General features: G+C 45.7%; 1 pseudogene; it reads right to left on the bottom strand.

Moving 5' to 3' along the window:
• The window catches only part of LOC119295223, a 32764-nt pseudogene extending 19052 nt beyond the window's left edge, over positions 1–13712 (bottom strand).
• Positions 13713–19027: the final 5315 nt, after the last annotated feature.

A 19027-nucleotide genomic window follows, 5' to 3' on the forward strand; every position in this document is an offset into this window, starting at 1 on the left:
AGCATAAAGGCCTACTTGAATAAGTGTTTTTCAATGAAGGACCTTGAAGAAGCTGCTTATATATTAGGCATCAAGATCTATACAGATAGATCGAGACGCCTCATAGGTCTTTCGCAAAGTACGTACCTTGATAAGATATTGAAGAAATTCAATATGGATCAGTCCAAAAGGGGGTTCTCGCCTGTATTGCAAGGTGTGAAATTGAGCTCGGCTCAAAGCCCGACCACGGAAGAAGATAGAGAAAAGATGAGTGTCATCCCCTATGCCTCAGCCATAGGGTCTATTATGTATGCCATGTTGTGTACCAGACCTGATGTAAACCTTGCCGTAAGTTTGATAGGAAGGTACCAAAGTAATCCCGACATGGAACACTGGACAGCGGTCAAGAATATGCTGAAGTACCTGAAAAGGACTAAGGATATGTTTCTTGTTTATGGAGGTGACGAAGAGCTCGTCGTAAAGGGTTACGTCGATGCTAGCTTCGACACAGATCTGGATGACTCCAAGTCACAAACCGGATACGTGTATATTTTGAATGGTGGGGCAGTAAACTGGTGCAGTTGCAAGCAAAGCGTCGTGGCGGGATCTACATGTGAAGCGGAGTATATGGCAGCCTCGGAGGCAGCACATGAAGCAATCTGGATGAAGGAGCTCATTACTGACGTAGGAGTTATTCCCAATGCGTCGGGCCCGATGACTCTCTTCTGTGACAACACTGGAGCTATTGCCCTTGCCAAGGAGCCCAGGTTTCACAAGAAGACCAGACACATCAAGCATCGCTTCAACTCCATTCGTGAAAATGTTCAAGATGAAGACATAGATATTTGTAAAGTGCATACTAATCTGAATGTCGCAGATCCGTTGACTAAACCTCTTCCACGGGCAAAACATGATCAACACCAGAACTCTATGGGTGTTCGATTCATCACAATGTAACTAGATTATTGACTCTAGTGCAAGTGGGAGACTGTTGGAAATATGCCCTAGAGGCAACAATAAAATGGTTATTATTATATTTCTTTGTTCATGATAATTGTCTATTGTTCATGTTATAATTGTATTGATCGGAAACAGTAATACATGTGTGAATACATAGACCACAACAAGTCCCTAGTGAGCCTCTAGTTGACTAGCTCGTTGATCAACAAATGGTCATGGTTTCCTGACTATGGACATTGGATGTCATTGATAACGGGATCACATCAGTGGGAGAATGATGTGATGGACAAGACCAAATCCTAAGCATAGCACAAGATCGTGTAGTTCGTTTGCTAGAGCTTTTCTAATGTCAAGTAACATTTTCTTAGACCATGGGATTATGTAACTCCCGGATACCGTAGGAATGCTTTGGGTACCAAACTTCACAACGTAACTGGGTGATTATAAAGGTGCTCTACAGGTATCTCCAAAAGTGTCTGTTGGGTTGGCACGAATTGAGACTGGGATTTGTCACTCCGTATGACGGAGAGGTATCTCTGGGCCCACTCGGTAATGCATCATCATAATGAGCTTAGTGTGACCAAGTGGTTGGTCACGGGATCATGCATTACGGAACGAGTAAAGTGACTTGCCGGAACGAGATTTATTGAGGTATTGGGATACCGACGATCGAATCTCGGGCAATAACGTACTGATTGACAAAGGGAATTGTATACGGGATTACTTGAATCCTCGACATCGTGGTTCATCCGATGAGATCATCGTGGAACATGTGGGAGCCAACATGGGTATCCAGATCCCGCTGTTGGTTATTGGTCGGAGAGCTGTCTCAGTCATGTCTGCGTGATTCCCGAACCCGTAGGGTCTACACACTTAAGGTTTGATGACGCTAGGGTTATAAGGAAGTTTTGTATGTGATTACCGAATGTTGTTCGGAGTCCCGGATGAGATCCCGGACGTTGCGAGGAGTTCCGGAATGGTCCGGAGATGAAGATTTATATATGGGAAGTTTTCATACGATCACCGAAATATTCGGGGGCATACCGGTATTGTACCGGGGCCACCTGTCCCGGAGGGCCTCATGGGCTGTAGAGGGAAGGGAACCAGCCTCTTAGAGGGCTGGGCGCCACACCCCTAGGGTTTGGGGGAAACCCTAAAGGGGGCGCCCCCCTTGCTTGGGGGGCAAGCCCCCTTCCCTTGGCCCCCCTCTAGATCTCATCTAGAGGGGGCCGGCCCCCTTTCCCCTTCTCCCTATAAATAGAGGGGCGAGGGGAGGGCTGCAGCACCACATCCAAGGCGCAGCCCCTCCCCTCCCCAACACCTCTCCTCCTCCGCAAGAGCTTGCCGAAGCCCTGTCGGAGAACTGTCACTCCATCACCACCACGCCGTCGTGCTGCTGTTGGAGTCTTCTTCCTCAACTCTCCCTCCTCCTTGCTGGATCAAGGCGCGGGAGACGTCACCGGGCTGCACATGTGTTGAACACGGAGGTGCCGTTGTTCGGCGCTAAGATCGGAATCCACCGCGATCTGAATCGCTACGAGTACGACTCGTTCATCCGCGTTCTTGTAACGCTTCCGTCTCGCGATCTTCAAGGGCATGAAGATGCACTCCGCTCTCTCTCGTTGCTAGTTACTCTATAGATTGATCTTGGTGATGCGTAGAATTTTTTTATTTCTGCAACGATCCCCAACACTCAGGAGTTTAGCTTGAGTATGAAGTCACACATTTCACTGTTTGAGTTTGAAACTATTATTCTAAAAACTATAATTATTTAGTAACACTAATATTTCTTGAATAATAAGTTTGACCATAGTTTGACTATAGTTTGACCAGACCACAGTTTGACCAGATTTGACCAAAATTCAAAAAAACTGAAATAATTATTTAGTAACACTAATATTCTTGAATAATTATTTAGTAACACTAATATTTCTTGAATAATAAGTTTGACCATAGTTTGACTATAGTTTGAGCACATTTTGACCACAGTTTGACCAGATTTGACCAAAATTCAAAAAAACTGAAATAATTATTTAGTAACACTAATACTTCTTGAATAAGTAGTTTGACCAGATTTAATGAAAATTCAAAAAAAAGAAATTTGGGCATAACTTTTTTTTCCTTTTAGAATTTGAGGATTCTAAAAAATTGCAAACAGCCTATAGGCCGTCAAAATCGGATGCGGATTTTGATGCTGATTTTTTTGATATATTATGCATTTTTTTTCGACATCGTATGCAGGCCGTTTTACATTTTCCTAACACTTTTTTGCAAAACATGTCCAAATTTAAGTTTTTTAATTTTCCTAACTAGTAGATGTAGTAACATAACTACATCTCGAAGGATTTTAATTTTTTGAAGTTTTTATCATTTTCTTTTGCTTTTTACAAAACTGAAAAGGCGATCCGCGAGGGGGGGGTATAGAGTTTGAAAAAGGGTCCTTTAGTCTCGGTTTGAGACACGAACCGAGACTAAAGGGCACACCACTCTTTAGTCCCGGTTCGTGTCCACCCTTTAGTCCCGGTTCGTGTCTCAAACCGAGACTAAAGGGCTCATTTGAATCATGGCTATGCCTTTAGTCCCGGTCTTAGACACGAACCGGGAATAATGCCCCCATTCGTGCCGGTTCGTGACTGAATCGGGACTAATGGAGTTATCTGGCCCGAACGTATGCCCTGTTTTCTACTAGTGTGCACAGGCCAACCCCACAAGGCGGCGAGCGTGGGCACCGTGCGGATCCTTGTCGGTATGATGACCGGGGAGAAGGTATTGCCATAGTCAATGCTGGCTCGTTGGCGAAAGCCGCGCACGACCCAGCGTGCCTTGTAGCGGTCTAGAGAGCCGTCGGAGTTCATTTTATGTTTGAACACCCACTTGACAGTGATGAGATTGGCGCCGGGAGGACGGGGGACCAGCTCCCAAGTCCGGTTGTGGACGAGCGCGTCGTGCTCCTCTTGCATGGCCGCCAGCCAATCGGGGGCACGCATGGCAACGCAAACCGAGCTAGGGACATGCGAGATGGCCGTCGTCGTGGTTGTGGCCGCGGCGTCATAGTACTTCGTGTTCGGCCGAAAATATACCGTGCTAGGCACGAGTGACCATGCGCGGTGGCGCCGACGCGAGGACCGGTGACGGGACAACAACCGGGGTTAACGAAGAGCTGCTCATCATGCTAGCGGCAGGGCACGAGGAGGACGCACCAGAGCCACCGCGCGAGCCCCCATCTGAATCTAGCGAAGGCGTGCATGCAGACGATGCGCAGGGTCCGTCACATGGCGATCCGACAGGCGAGTTTGTAGACGGGGCAGGCACGCGCTGAAGAGCGCGGGCGGGGCCGTCAGATGAAGATCGGGCAGCCGACACTGAAGGGGCTGGCAGCACGCGCATGGATAGAGGTGGAGCAGCCACTGGCATCTACTCCCTCCGTCCAATAATGTAAAACGTTTTTTGACATCTAATATAAAAAGCGTCTTACATTATGGGATAGAGGGAGTACAAAACAGCGGGCGATGCGCTCGGCGCGGTGGGAGCTGTATTAAGTAGCGTTTAGATCCCTTGCCAGTTTACCTTGCTAGGCAAGGCTAACCTTACCGATGAAGGCTAGCCAAATCGGCTTGCTCACTCCAGCGTAGAAAAACCTGGAAACTGTGGGCAACGAGGTAAGCTCGCTTAGGAACCAAATCGACCTCTTCCTTGCCGGGCCAGGCTAAGCGAGCACTTGCCCAAGAACCAAACGAGCCCTTAGTGACCGGGGATGAGGCAAAGGGAAACAGTTCGTGGAAGACCACATGCCATGATGTAAACACGCGCCGTGAAATGGGATCGAAGCACCGGTAGCCAAGGTGGTCTGGTGGGTAGCCAAGGAACATGCACGCGGCGGACCGCTGATCGAGCTTGTGGCGTGAGTTGGCGGTGAGGTTAGAAAAGCAGAGACAACTGGAGGTGCTGAGAGCTTCTGCCTAGAAGTGCGGCGGCATGGCCGCATGCAGTAGGAGGGCGCGCACCCCAGCGTTGAGTGTACGAAGAGTGCGCTCAGCTTTGCTATTTCGTGGGCTAGTGTAGGGACGCCCGATGAAAGCAGAGCAAGAACGTGTTTACCCTTTCAGTCGCCCCGTAGTTTGATTGAGCATGTTTCTTTTTTAGATTCTGACTCTTGATATATGGACATCTCCAGTTGTAAGCATTTCTAGTTATCAGTTCTACTTGACAGTGCTTGATGACTATACTCACTATGCATGGACTTTCCCACTCAAACACAAATCTGAAACTATCGCAATACTGACCGAGTTCTTTGCGTACGTACAGACACAATTCCAGCTCCCCATTCTCACTCTTTGGACTGACAACGTACGTGAGTTTGACAACTCTGTTGTTCGTGCTCTGCTTGCTCGCCACGGCACACACTTCCGTCTGTGCTCAGCTTGGCCGGCATAGGGGGCGATGGCGAAGGAGCTGAGCCAGCCCGACGATGAGCACGTGGGTGGACTGGATGCGGGTAGCCTGCTCAACACGGTGCTCCTCCAAGAGCAGGATGGAACGCACCTACAGGAAGGAAGGCATGGGCAACTGCGACGTGATGTGGGGATGACGGCGTGGTACTGGAGGTTGAGGCCGCATAGAAGGTGGAAGACCTAGCGCGTCTCTGTCACCAACTGGCCCAAGTCGCAGAGCTGGTTGGTGAAGTTTTTGAGCTTGGTGCAGTACTGCATCACCGACAGACCGCCCTGGACGGCGGCATGGTACGCGACGTCGATGTAGACCGCACGCGCAAGTTGGTTGTCGCGGAAGATGCCGTCGATGGCGGTCCACACAGAGATCGCAATGTCCTCGGGCTGCATGATGGCGTCAAGAAGCTCAAGGCAGATGGTGGTGTACAGCCAATGCACGACGACGTGATCGGCCATGAGCCACTCGGGGTTATCCAAGGCCCGACACGGCTTCGGGATGGACGTGGTCACCGAGCCCAAACATGCTGATGACGGTGTCAAAGCGGCGCCGCACTGGGTGTAGTTGCTAGAGAGGAGGTCCAGGGTCTGGAGGATGGAGGAGGGGACCGCTGGATGCGGTGGTGGTGCAACAACTGCAGCAGGCGCAGGGAGAGCAGGGAGAGGTGGAGTTCGTGCCATGGCCGGTGCAGGGACCGAGGGCGCTGGGGCGCCCGCAGCAGTGGTGGGTGGGGCATTGGCTAGGGGAACGGCGGGAACGGCGTGGAGAGGGGTGCCGTCGGCGACCTGCTCCAGCTCCATGGAGGCGGAAGCGGGATCGTGGACCTGCACAAAAGGTTTGTGCAAATCGAGGGTATCAAATACCATGTTGAACAGAGGGATTAGGGGGAAAACTCAACCACACTTTGATTATGTACAGTTCGAGGGGCTGCCGAGAGAGATCATGTGGGAGTCCCACGTCCAGCGATCGTGCACCACTATAGGAGAGAACCGGCTGCACGATCGGGCACAACAACTGGCCGTAGGTGCTCGTACAAATACATCAGGAGCACATACGGTATAGGCTACAAATATAGTCTAACAGTGCACAAGAAGTATCTCGTCTCTCTTGGTAAAAACGAAATAAACCTTTTGATTGTAGCTCACCTTGGTTCTCGTCTCTCTTAGTCCTTTGGGTGGATTGATTCGCCACAATTGGTCGGATGATGTTTTAGAAATAGTCATCAATGGCACCTCATCTGCCAGGTCAGAGACAGAGCTTATCTGCAACAAAAATAAAAAGAAGGCACACTATTAGGGCATTTCCAGTGGCAACCCGTAAAAAAGCCTCCCGCATCGATGCAAGAGGTCAATATACAATGCTAGCTGCATACATTTTTACAACAACTCAAACCAAGCAGAGGAAATTCATGCAAACATGACAAATTTTGATATAAACACAACATATTTTATTGAAAATAGGATAATTTGTACATAAAACCGGACGATATTTTGTCCGATGAACTAAAAATCTAAAACTAAAACCATAAACTATCCTATACTTCACGTGACCTCGTAGGCAATGACAGGCTGGCCGGCTCCTCCTCCATCATCGTCGCCCGACCCGCCGTCGGAGTCATCGGAGTCGGGCTTGGGGCTGCGGAAGATGGTGGCACCAAAGCAGGGCTTTCCGGCGACCGCCTGATGCTTGCGGATGATCCTCTCCGCCTCCTGCTGCGTCATGCGCAGTGCGGCCATGGCCACCAAGGATGTGGGCTGGGGTAGAGGCGGCGTTTGTTGGAGGCATCGTCTTCGGCGGCGATCTCGATGAGGGACCATTCCTCGTTGTACCTGGCCATCTTCCCATTGAGGCGTCGGAGACGGCACTTGGCCGTATCCGACGTTGTCACGGAGCGGTCCAGGGCCCAGGCGTACACCAGGTCTGGGTCTGCCGCGATGTATGGCAGCGGGACGTCGGAGTCCGCGAACTGAGATCGGCACGCGGCGTTGTGCCTGTCCCGCCGGCACTGGTCCCGGTCGGCGTAGTCCTGCACTGTCATGGCACTCTGGGACGAGGAGGAGTCGCCACGGAGGCTGTGCAAAATGCGCCCGTGCGCCTTGGGCAAGGGGCGGTGGCATGCGGGGCTCCTCCTCCTTAACGACGCGGCGAGGCGGCGGCGAGAGCCGCTCTTCCTTCACGACGTGCCGGGGCGGCGGGAAGAGCCGTTCGTCCTTGACGCGGTGTCCGATTTGGATGCCGCGGCTACGCGGCGGCGAAGAGCGTGGAGGGGATGACAGATGTAGCTTCACAGGGAGGAGCGCCCCCGGTGGCGGAGCCGGGCCGTTGGTGTGCATGATAGAGCGATGGAGCATCAACCCCATCTGCTCCTCGAACTTTGCATCGGTGCCGGTGTAGACTTGGTCTGGCACCACAGGGGCGGACTGTGATGGCGGCGGCGGTGACTGCTAGTCCTCCTCGTCACCGAAGGAGATGGCACCGAAGGAGATGGCAATCTCCTCCCGCGTTGAGTCGTCACCAGCCGACGAGGACGGCGGCCCCGGAGTCCGAGGTCGGCATCTCCACGAGCCACCAGATCCCGCCCCAAAACTGCCTGCCGACGCGGACGCCCAACACTTGCCCATCTCGGAGATGTGGAGGGGGAGGGGGGTGGCGAGGAGGAGGAAGCGATGTGGACGACGCTGGAGCGCGGCTTAAATAGCCGCGGCCAGGCCATGTGAAGGGCTGGTCAGCCGCTTCAATGCGACACAACAGCCGGAGTTGGTTCCTCAGGAACCCGCGTCCGCATTGAAGTGGCGGCTGCTGAGAGGTCGCGGCGGTCAGCGCCGCCCTCCCTCCCTCCGCTCAAATCGTGACATCAATGGTGGCCTCCGCGTGCTCTGGGCCGGCATGAATACGTCGTGGTAAGCGGCGCGTGCATTGGAAAAAAGCACGGGAGGGGTGGGTGACGGGGTGTTGGTGGGTCAGGACGGTCAGAAGCGGGCTTGAGAGTGGTCCAGACTCCCGCAAACCTCCGCCACTTTTGTCTCTGGATTGTGGGAGAAATCGCATCCGGACCGCTCCGCAGACCGATACAGGTTGGTGTTGGATGGCTTCCGCGGTCCGAACGGTTGCGGGAGGTTTACAGGTCTGCCTTGGAGTTGGAGATGCCCTTACATACTTTTATATTTCCCATGTTGTGTGCGTCTGGGATGTATAATCCCTCTGTCCAGAAATACTTGTCGGAGAAATTGATGTATCTAGATGTATTTTTATTTTATTTTTATTCATTTCTTCAACGAGTATTTCTGGACGGAGGGAGTATATACCAACTTCCCAAATGGAACTTCTGGTACCAAAAAATCATATGCAATTGTGAGTGAATAAACGTTGATTTATTGTTCTGAAAAGAAGCAAAAGCTTTGCTTTTTTGTTAACCAATTAGGGAGTTTAAATGTATAAGAGCCCCAGCGGGTCTAGCCAGAAGGAAACAAATGCTACGTACAAAACACGAGCGACACAAAATGCATAATCTCCTGGCACCAGGCTATGCAAATGCTTGGTTACTGCATTAACGATGATGTCTTATAGTACTAGTATACATCTTACCGGTCGCTGGATTCCATTGTCCTTTTGTTTAGTGCTTGTAATATAAGCCATTTTATCAATATATTTATAATCTCAGTTTGTGGTTGTTGAATTATGATGTGTTGTGCTTATTTTATAACTAACTGTGCAAAATTGGAAACAAAGTAGGCAAAATCGGGTCAAACAAAAACTATAAAACAGGAAAAAAACGGGTGGGACAAACGTGATTATTAGAATCCACCACAATGCAAAGTGCACCAATAAAATAGTGGCCTCTCTTACTTAATTATGTTGGTTATATTGCCTATTAATATCGAATATAAGCAATTTTAGTTGCATTATGGTATTTATGTTTTGGTGGAACATTGCAGTAGCTGCTCTACCTAATTACTCCATCTTTATGTGACATTCGTAGACTAAGGTCAAATTGACTATCAATTTCACCACCGAAACATACATTAGGTGCCTGAAAATTATACCATAGAATACTTATGAACAAAAAGTTCACGATGGTATACTTTTTATGACACATGACTAATGTTTTATTTGTCAAACCAATAGTCAAAGTAGATCACGAAATACGAGGATGCCATGCAGAAGGAATGGAGGGAGTGATATATATTGTTATCAGGATCACAAAATCCAACCGATGAAGATCCTTTTCTCTTATTTTTGTTTAATGGATATGATAAATAATGGTTGTCTAGAAATCAGTAGTTAAGATTAAAAGGAAAGTTTTTAGAAGAACTCACCTCAGAGCTTGCCTTAAGTGCACCTTTATGTGGACCATCTGCCTGCAGAACAAGCAACCATATTTCACCTTATCCACATACTGGGAAATAAAAGTGAAATGAAGACAGTCTTTCTATTTTCAAGTGGAATGCTAAATATCAACCTGAAAACAAATATTTTTTAGGTCAGCTGAAAAACCAGGGTACACAATCACTTAAATATAAGGTTGATGGAGGATGTCTTGTTCCTCGATATAACATTACCTGCGGCGTTGAAGATACCGGCAGGTTCAATAGGACCATCCTTAGTTTCAGGGAGCCGAGCGATTATATGTTGTGTAACCGGTCTTTTCAATGGATTGAACTCCATGCACTCTATTCCTATCTCAGCGCATACTCGTATTTGTTCAATTGTATGTCCTTTTGTGATTGCTCCAATCTGATGCTCCAACTTTCAAGTATCTATGAATGGAATTTGCGACTCAAAAAATATTATTATATATTGCATATATGCTATGCCAAAACACCATTTTGAAGTGTGCCGGTTAGCTCAACTAAGGAAAAGTACTTTGACACCCAATTGGAGATAATTTTAAATGAGACGTGATGGTACGTACTCCACTGCCCACACAACTTTGTCATTACATATAAGGTCTTTCATGTTCATCAATAAAGCATGCATGATTTTATTTTGTAATGGTTTTATTAAAACATCATATGTATGAAGACACACACAACATCTACTGGAGATCTACTAAAGACTAGTTATGGAGCTTTAAGATCAACAAAGTCACCACAGTCATCTGCCATCGATGGGAACATCGCTTCAGACGAAAAGAATAAGACATATTACCGAGACACAAGTAGTCAAACATTAGGTTTGATCCTTGGTAGATCAGGGATAAAACCACCATCCTCACCATCAAACCCATAGTTGGTTTTCTTTTAGAAATAATTACTTACACGATGGATAAGTATACCGAGGCATTTTTACTTCTATTTTCACTTGATTTTTAAGTAGTACTCGCAAGGTTTTTTCTAGATACTACACTCACTTTATTTGTATTTGTAGCTTTCACTGCAACATTGTTTCTATATGTGTCCATATGGACCTTTTGTTATTTGATATGCTAGGTAAGATATCAAACAACATCCTACCCAAAAAAAAATTGAATTCCACTATGGACCTCTTGTTGCTAAAGTTGACCACGTTATACTGATGTTTAAATTGCAATTTCTATTGCTAAATATGATGTAATGTGGCAATAATTTACATATTATTCACCTTTTAAGAATGTTTTGTTGTGTAGTTTACTATAAAGAGAGTGATGCCATCAATGCAAAGTCTATGAAAAAAAAATTAGTATTGAAACTAATCATAACCACTTAAAACTAAATTGAAATCAAACCTTTATCTTAGAAATGCGTCAGAAATATTCTTACATCCTCAACAGCTTTATACCCCCTCTTTCTGGTCAGTATCTCCATAATTATAACACCAAGACTGTACAAGTCAAACCAGTATGTGATTGTACCGCTATCGAATTCTGGTGGCAAATATCCCCTTTATGACATTAATATTGATCCAGTCAGTTAATGAGAAAAGTGTGGATATAATACAATCATAGCATAAAAAGAATGAGATTTCAAGAGGCTTAGCTATCTTACATTGTTCCAGCTATATTTGTTGTAAAAGCGCGACTTTGCTTTTCATCAAAACACCTTGATAAACCAAAGTCTGCAATTTTGGGTAACATATTATCATCCAACAAAATGTTTGGAGGTTTAAGATCCAAGTGAAGAATTCGATTTTGGTGGAGGTAGTGTAGTCCCTTGCAAATCCCATTGATTATTTGGTAGCGCTTTCTCCAGTCAAGTCCACTAGATGCTTCTATGAAAGAGGGAAGAGAAGGCACTTTATTAGTAACCTTAAATCTTTGAATGGCAGGTAGTATACCACATGGTACGTCTTATACTGTTAAATTAAAAAATAAATATCCAACTAAAGTTTATGTGCCACATGATCTTAATTACCATCGATATACGTATCAAGACTTCCGTTATCCAGGTATTCAAAGCAGAGCAACCTTTGTCGTACATCCGCAATAACAATTTTTCCATTGTTGCTTACCGCTCTCCCTTGTGAATCAGCACAATATCCAATAAATCGTACCACATTTGTGTGATTCACCTTTATCAGACATTCAACCTCTTGTTCGAATTCTTTATCACACATATGTGTATTGGATAGCCTCTTGACAGCAACGGCTGCCCCATTCTCAAGCATTCCCTACATTCTCAGCAGGCCTTGTATCAACTAAAATCTCAAAATCAACTGTTGTTAAAACTGTGATTGTTGAGAGTTGTCGTACCTTATAGACCACCGCAAATCCACCTCTGCCAATTTCCCGCTCATCAGAAAATCCATTAGTGATATCTTCCAGGAGTATTAATGGTAAGGCCTTCGGTTCTACCTTTTCATCACGTAGCATGCACTCCAGGTCGCTTTGAGTAAGTCTATGGCGATGCATTTGCAATTATATGCCTTTACCCTGGAAGTGCACATATGGGCAATCTTATTAAACCATTGCTAGTTCGCATATGAAATGTATAATCAACATAAAAGCATCCTTAGTGGCCAGAAAATAGTTGAAAGGTAAAAAAGTTTGAATAAAAACAACATACAGACAAGCACCTGTTTTCCTCTTGTGTTCAACCCCACAAAATGAACCTATATAGGAACTTAAAAAAGGCACAGATCTCCCTCAAATTGTTGCAATGAAGACAGTGGGATCAAAGTTTAAGGCGTCAAAAGTGATCTGCAAAGTAGTGAATGAATGATGTCAGCCTAAGGATAAGGATGTTCCTTTTTAATCTCGAATAAGGTCAACTCCATCGCAGAACCCGAAATCATCCACGGACGTCCGTTTGGGACAAAACTAGGCCCAACTTGATATCGAGACGGACAAAACTAGGCCCGCCGTCGACAAGTTGAACCCAGCATACTCCTGCCACCGCATCTCCCGATCCATCTACCGGTTCATGCCAGACCACACCACGGACCACCGCGTGGTCAGCGCACCGGCGGGCGCGACCGTGAGCGGGAAAGTCGGCTGCTGCAACAGCGGCGGCGACGTCTGGGACGAGATGTGCGCCGAGGCGCAGGCCGACGCGGAGTCCGAGCCGCTGCTGGGCATGTTCTACTCCGAGCTCGTCCTGTCGCACCCGTCGCTGGAGGCCGCCCTCGCGGCGCACCTGCTTCCTCGCCCTGCAGGCCCACCGCGCCGCGCTCCTCCGCCGCCGGCGCCGTTCCTAGTCGCTGTGCAGGTACTTGTCTACGCTGCCGTTGGGCATGTAGAGCATCTCGGGGCGAGGCGGGGCCGGGCTCCTGCTGCGCGTCCGTGCGTTAGGCGTAGATGCTTCCAGCGACTGTCCGCCCCCCGGACATGGTCCAAATCGCGACCCAAACGGATAAATGTCCGCGTTCGTTTGGGGTCGACGGTTGGAGTTCGCCTTAGACGTCCGAATCTTCATCGGATGAAGTCAACTCGTGCGCAGACCGAAGAACTAAGCAGGCGGATGCTCGCTGAACCGAAAAGGTCCAATATTTCTTCGGTGTAAAAGGATAAAAACACCCGGGCATGAATCTAATGATGAGCAGAGTGAGTAGAATGGTCGTCTAACCACGATCTTGCCAGCAGATCCAGAAAACTTCCGGTAAGAACGAATAGCTAAACTCCCAACCGATAGAATCAGAGTACTTGACAAAACTGAAATCGGTTGCGAACTAGTTCATCCGAGAAGAGCCATAAGATGTTTATTATAGATCTGCGAGAAATTATGGCAGAATTTCCAAACCTGGTCGAGTGGTTGACGGCAGTGAAGCTAACCCTGGTTAGTGAGGACCTGGATGCCAAGGGCAGGAGTCAGGCTCTGGGAGATGCTATTGATCCGACATATAACCACTTGCTTCTTGTAATCTGAACTTCAGCCACTTGCCCCTTTGTTTATTCTTTTGTTTATCCCACTCATACTAGTTGGGTTTGATTCCTTCAAACACATGGGCATAATATGGCATCCAGTCAATTAGTCTCTATCCCCACCAACCAAACACCGTAAGCCATAGCGATTGAAATACTACCGTGGGTCACAGCTTGACAGGTAACAGTTCATTTCATTACAGAGTTCGGGTGACAGTGCGAACCAACCTGTGGTTGAGATGGTTAGGTGGACAGTGGTATCCCCAACCCACCAGGGTTCAAATCCTGGTGCTCGCATTATTTCTGGATTTATTTCTGGATTTCCGGCGATGCGTTTTCAGTGGGAGGAGACGTTCTCGTCGACGACAATGCGCCTATGGTGGCTTCGTAAATCTCAAGATAATATGCCGGCTCAGTCTCTCGAAGGTGCTCATAGGGGTAGGGTGTGCGTGTGTGCGTTCATAGGAATGAGTGTATGCGCGTGTATATGAGCGCTTGTGTCTGTACTGATGCTAAAAAAAGAGTTGGGTGACAGGAATGCGGTGGCTACGAGAGGAACGCTAAAGAAGAGCCAGAAAGAGCGGATGTAAAAGAAGCCGCAAGCCGGAACATCAGGAGACCAGTGCTCGTGCTCGTCGTGCTCGTGCTCGTTGTTTCACGACCGCAAGCCGGGAGACTCCACGTTGTTGATGAGTCACATCAAACGCAGTTTCATCGCAGATGCCGTCCACTGGATTCTCGAGCATATGCATACCTTCAAGCATGTCGTCCCCAAGAGGAATACTGTTAAATTATGATCCAAATTATACCGTATTGGACTAGACGTAGTACATACGGTGTGGACCTTTACGTTGGTACCGACGTGTACGAGTACAACTCGTTTACTTGTCCTCCAAAGACTCTGATGTATTGCCTCATATATACCATGTAGTCGCGCCTCAGACAGTCTGTCGTCTCGTGCTTGTAATACTCCTCCTCATAGTTCTTGTGCCTTTCGTGGGTCCGTGGTTTTCTCGCACAAGGGTTTCCACGTAAAAAATCGTGTCTCTCTGTTTTGTTTATTTCTCGTTATTATCTAACAAATGGTATACAGAGCTGAGGTTGCAGATACGAGATTTGAGACGGGAGATTAGGGTTCGATTGTGCACGCCGCCGCCGTTCTTCGATTCATCCGATCGGTTTTTTTAATCCACCGAGACCGACTCGATTTCCAACACGTGGAGATCCCTCAAAGCTGTCGTCGTTGCTGTTCCGCGCATTACCGCTGCTGCTCCGTACGCGGCGTCTACATCTGCTGTCGCTTAACGCCTCCACGTACAGGCTCCAAGTCCCTAGGGTTCTGGGGCAAGCAACCTGAGTACCTGACTAGCCGTTGCTTTCTCACGTGGAGACCGAAGCAAAGTTCGTCTAGGAGTACTAGTTCCATCGAGTACTGCTCAGACTACCCACAATGGGAGTAACATAGGTAGTAACATCACACATATCTAGATAAAATAGATGATGTGGCAAGCAATAAATGAAGAAAGAGAGTCATGTGGTAACATAGCTAGTTACTACTAGTATGAGTAACATCACACATATCAAGGCAAGATGAGTCTATAGCCTAATAAATGAAGTGTTGCATGTTATCACACATATGTTACTCCCCACTATACATGTAGTAACATAGAGTAGTAAAATGCTCATGTTACTACTCTATGTTACTACCCATTGTGGCTAGTCTCATGTGGAAGCTAGTTGTCTCATCTAGTACTATTGTCGTCAATTGCTACGGCCACCAGCGAACTACTAGGTGCTATTTCTTCTGGTTCTTGGTCCGTATATTAATTCTATTAAGGATTTTTCTACCAGTTTTATCGACTCATGGCATCCATGAAGTATGATCTTCCGTTTCTAGACCGTGACATAAGGTTTATCCTATGGCAAGTCAAGATGCGAGCGTTGTTGGCACAGTCTGACTATGATGAAGCACTGGATAGTTTTGGGAAGAACCGAATTCAGGACTGGACTGCTGAGAAGAAAAGAATTGATTGTAAGTCTTTGTCAAAAATTCAACTCTATTTGCATAATAATATTTTGCAGGAAGTTTTGAGCGAGAAAACTACCGCCGCTCTATGGTTAAAGTTGAAAGGGATTTGCATGACTAAAGATCTCACCAGCAAGATGCATCTGAAGCAAAAATTATTCCTGCACAGGTTACCCGAGGGAGGTAATGTTTTGAATCATATTTCAGAATTTAAAGAGATCATATCTGATCTATCTCCAATGGAGGTTAAGTATGAAGAGGAAGATACTACTTTAATGTTACTTTGTTCACTGCCAAGTTCTTATATAAACTTTAGAGACACCATATTATACAGTCGTAATACTCTCATACTTAATAAAGTTTATGAAGCTTTGAACTCTAAGGAGAAGATGAAATTAATGGTGCCTCATGATAGTTCCAGTTCATACCAAGCCGAGGGATTATCTGTTCGTGGCCGGACAAAGGAGAAGAACTCCAATAATGGAAACAGAGGCAAAAGTAAGAATGGCCATAGGGGCCGGTCGCAATCCAGAGACAAGAAATATTGCAGATATTGCAAGAGAGACGGGCATGACATCTCAGAGTGTTTCAAGTTGCAGAATAAAGAAAAGAGGAAAGGTAACAAACAAGGTGAAAATTCTGCTAACATTGCTCGTGATGATAGTTCTGATGATGCTCTTGTCGTTATTGCTGGATGTGCTGAGACCAATGATGAGTGGGTACTTGACACTGTATGTACTTTCCATATGTGCCCACATAGAGATTGGTTTACTACTTTTGATTCCACTACTTCTGCTGGTTCCATTTTGGGTTTTGATAATTCACCATGCAAGATTGAAGGCATAGGTTCCGTTCGAATCAAGATGTTTGATGGTACAATCAGAACTTTGACAGATGTTCGGTATATTCTGAAGATGAAGAGAAATCTTATTTCTGTTAGTGCCCTTGATGCAAAGGGGTACAAGTATTCAGGTGGAGATAGTGTTTTGAAGGTCACCAAAGGCTCCCTTGTTGTGATGAAAGGTGACTTAAGTTAGACCAATGGTCTTTATTACCTTCAAGGTTCTACCATTTCAGCTAACGTTACTCTAGTTATTTCAAAGAATTCTAATTGTGATGCTGCTAACCTTTGGCATATGCGTCTTTGACATATGAGTGAACTTGGTTTGGCAGAGTTAAATAAGAGATGTCTTCTTGATGGATATGAACCTGTTAAATTGAAATTTTGTGAGCATTGTATCTTCGGCAAGCACAAGAGGGTGAAGTTCAATACTTCGACTCATACAACTGAAGGTATTCTTGATTATGTGCATTCTGATTTATGGGGACCATCTCGCAAGAAGTCACTAGATGGTGCTAGTTACATGCTGACTATTATTGATGATTATTCGAGAAAAGTTTGGCCTTATTTCTTGAAGCATAAATATGAAGCATTATCAATATTTAAGGAGTGGAAGATTATGATTGAGAGGCAAACTGAAAGGAAGGTAAAAATACTTCGCGCTGATAATGGTATGGAATTCTGTTCTAAGCAATTTAAGAATTATTGCAAGTCTGAAGGCATTGTCAAACATTACACTGTTCCTTATACTCCTCAACAAAACGGTGTTGCTGAGCGTATGAACGAGACCATTATTTCCAGAGCCCGTTGCATGTTGTCCAATGCAGGTTTGCATAGGCGTTTTTGGGCTGAGGCCATTTCCACTGCTTGTTATCTCATTAACCATTCACCATCTATTGCTCTTAGTAAGAAAACTCCAATTGAGGTATGGTCTGGTTCACCTGCTAATTATTCACAATTGAGAGTTTTTGGTTGCACTGCTTATGCTCATGTTGATAATGGAAAGTTTAAGCCTAGGGCTATTAAGTGCATCTTTCTTGGTTATAAATCTGGTGTTAAAGGTTTTAAATTGTGGAATCTTGGAACCCAGAAGGTTTTGTTATTAGCAGAAATGTTGTCTTTAACGAAACTGCTATGTTACATGATGTTTCATCTACTAATGTTCCTGTTGAGAGTGAACAATAGCCTACTATTCAGCAGCCTATTGTTCAGGTGGAGCATGTTATTGAAACAGGTGATACATCTGGTAATGAAATTGTTGATGCACGTGATGAACCCGTCGTTGATGATGAGCATGTCACTCCTACTCCAAATCAGCCTACTGTTCCGCCCAATTGGAATCTTGCACGTGGCAGAGTTAGGCGGGGTACTAATAAACCTGATAGGTTAATTGAAGAGTGCAATATTGTTTCTTTTGCTTTATCTGTTGCAGAAGAAATTGAAGGTAATGCTGAGCCTTCTTCATATTCCGAGGCTATTATTTCTGGTGACAGTAATAAGTGGATGACCGCTATGCATGATGAGATGGAATCACTTGAAAAGAATGGCACTTGGGATTTAGTAAAATTGCCTAGAGAGAAGAAACCTATTCGTTGCAAGTGGGTTTTCAAGAGGGAAGACGGTGTTTCTCCTAATGATGAGACAAGATATAAAACAAGGTTAGTTGCTAAAGGTTACAGTCAGATTCCAGGTATTGACTATAATGAAGTCTTTTCTCTTGTTATGAAGCATAGCTCTATTCGCACTTTACTCAGTATTGTTCCATGCATGATTTTGAGCTTGAACAACTGGATGTTAAAACTGCATTTTTACATGGAGAATTAGAAGAGGATATTTATATGGAACAACCTGAAGGTTTTGTTATTCCTAGAAAAGAAAAGCTTGTATGTAAGTTAAAGAAATCTCTTTATGGATTGAAGCAATCCCCTAGACAGTGGTACAAGAGATTTGACACCTTTATGCTCTCTCAAGGTTTCAAAAGGTCTAATTATGATAGTTGTGTTTATTTGAAAACTGTTAACGGTTCAACTATTTATTTGCTCCTTTATGTTGATGATATGCTTATTGCTGCAAAGAGTATGTCAGTGATTAATGAACTAAAAAAGCAATTGAGTAATGAATTTGAGGTGAAGGATTTGGGTGCAGCAAAGAAATTCTTGACATGGAAATATCCAGAGATAGATCGTCTGGAAAAGTATATCTAAGTCAGAAGGGATATATTGATAAAGTTCTTCGTCGTTTTAATATGCATAATGCCAAGCCGGTGAGTACACCGTTAGCTGCACACTTCAAATTATCATCAGCTTTATGTCCTAAGTCAGATGCTGATATTGAGTACATGTCTAGAGTTCCCTATTCGAGTGCAGTTGGTTCACTTATGTATGCCATGGTTTGTTCTTGTCCGGATTTATCTTATGCATTAAGTGTTGTTAGTAGATACATGGCTAATCCTGGAAAAAAGCATTGGAAAGCAGTTCAATGGATTTTTAGATACATGCGA

The sequence above is a fragment of the Triticum dicoccoides genome, chromosome 4B (genome assembly GCF_002162155.2).
Source record: "Triticum dicoccoides isolate Atlit2015 ecotype Zavitan chromosome 4B, WEW_v2.0, whole genome shotgun sequence".
Classification (NCBI taxonomy): domain Eukaryota; kingdom Viridiplantae; phylum Streptophyta; class Magnoliopsida; order Poales; family Poaceae; genus Triticum; species Triticum dicoccoides.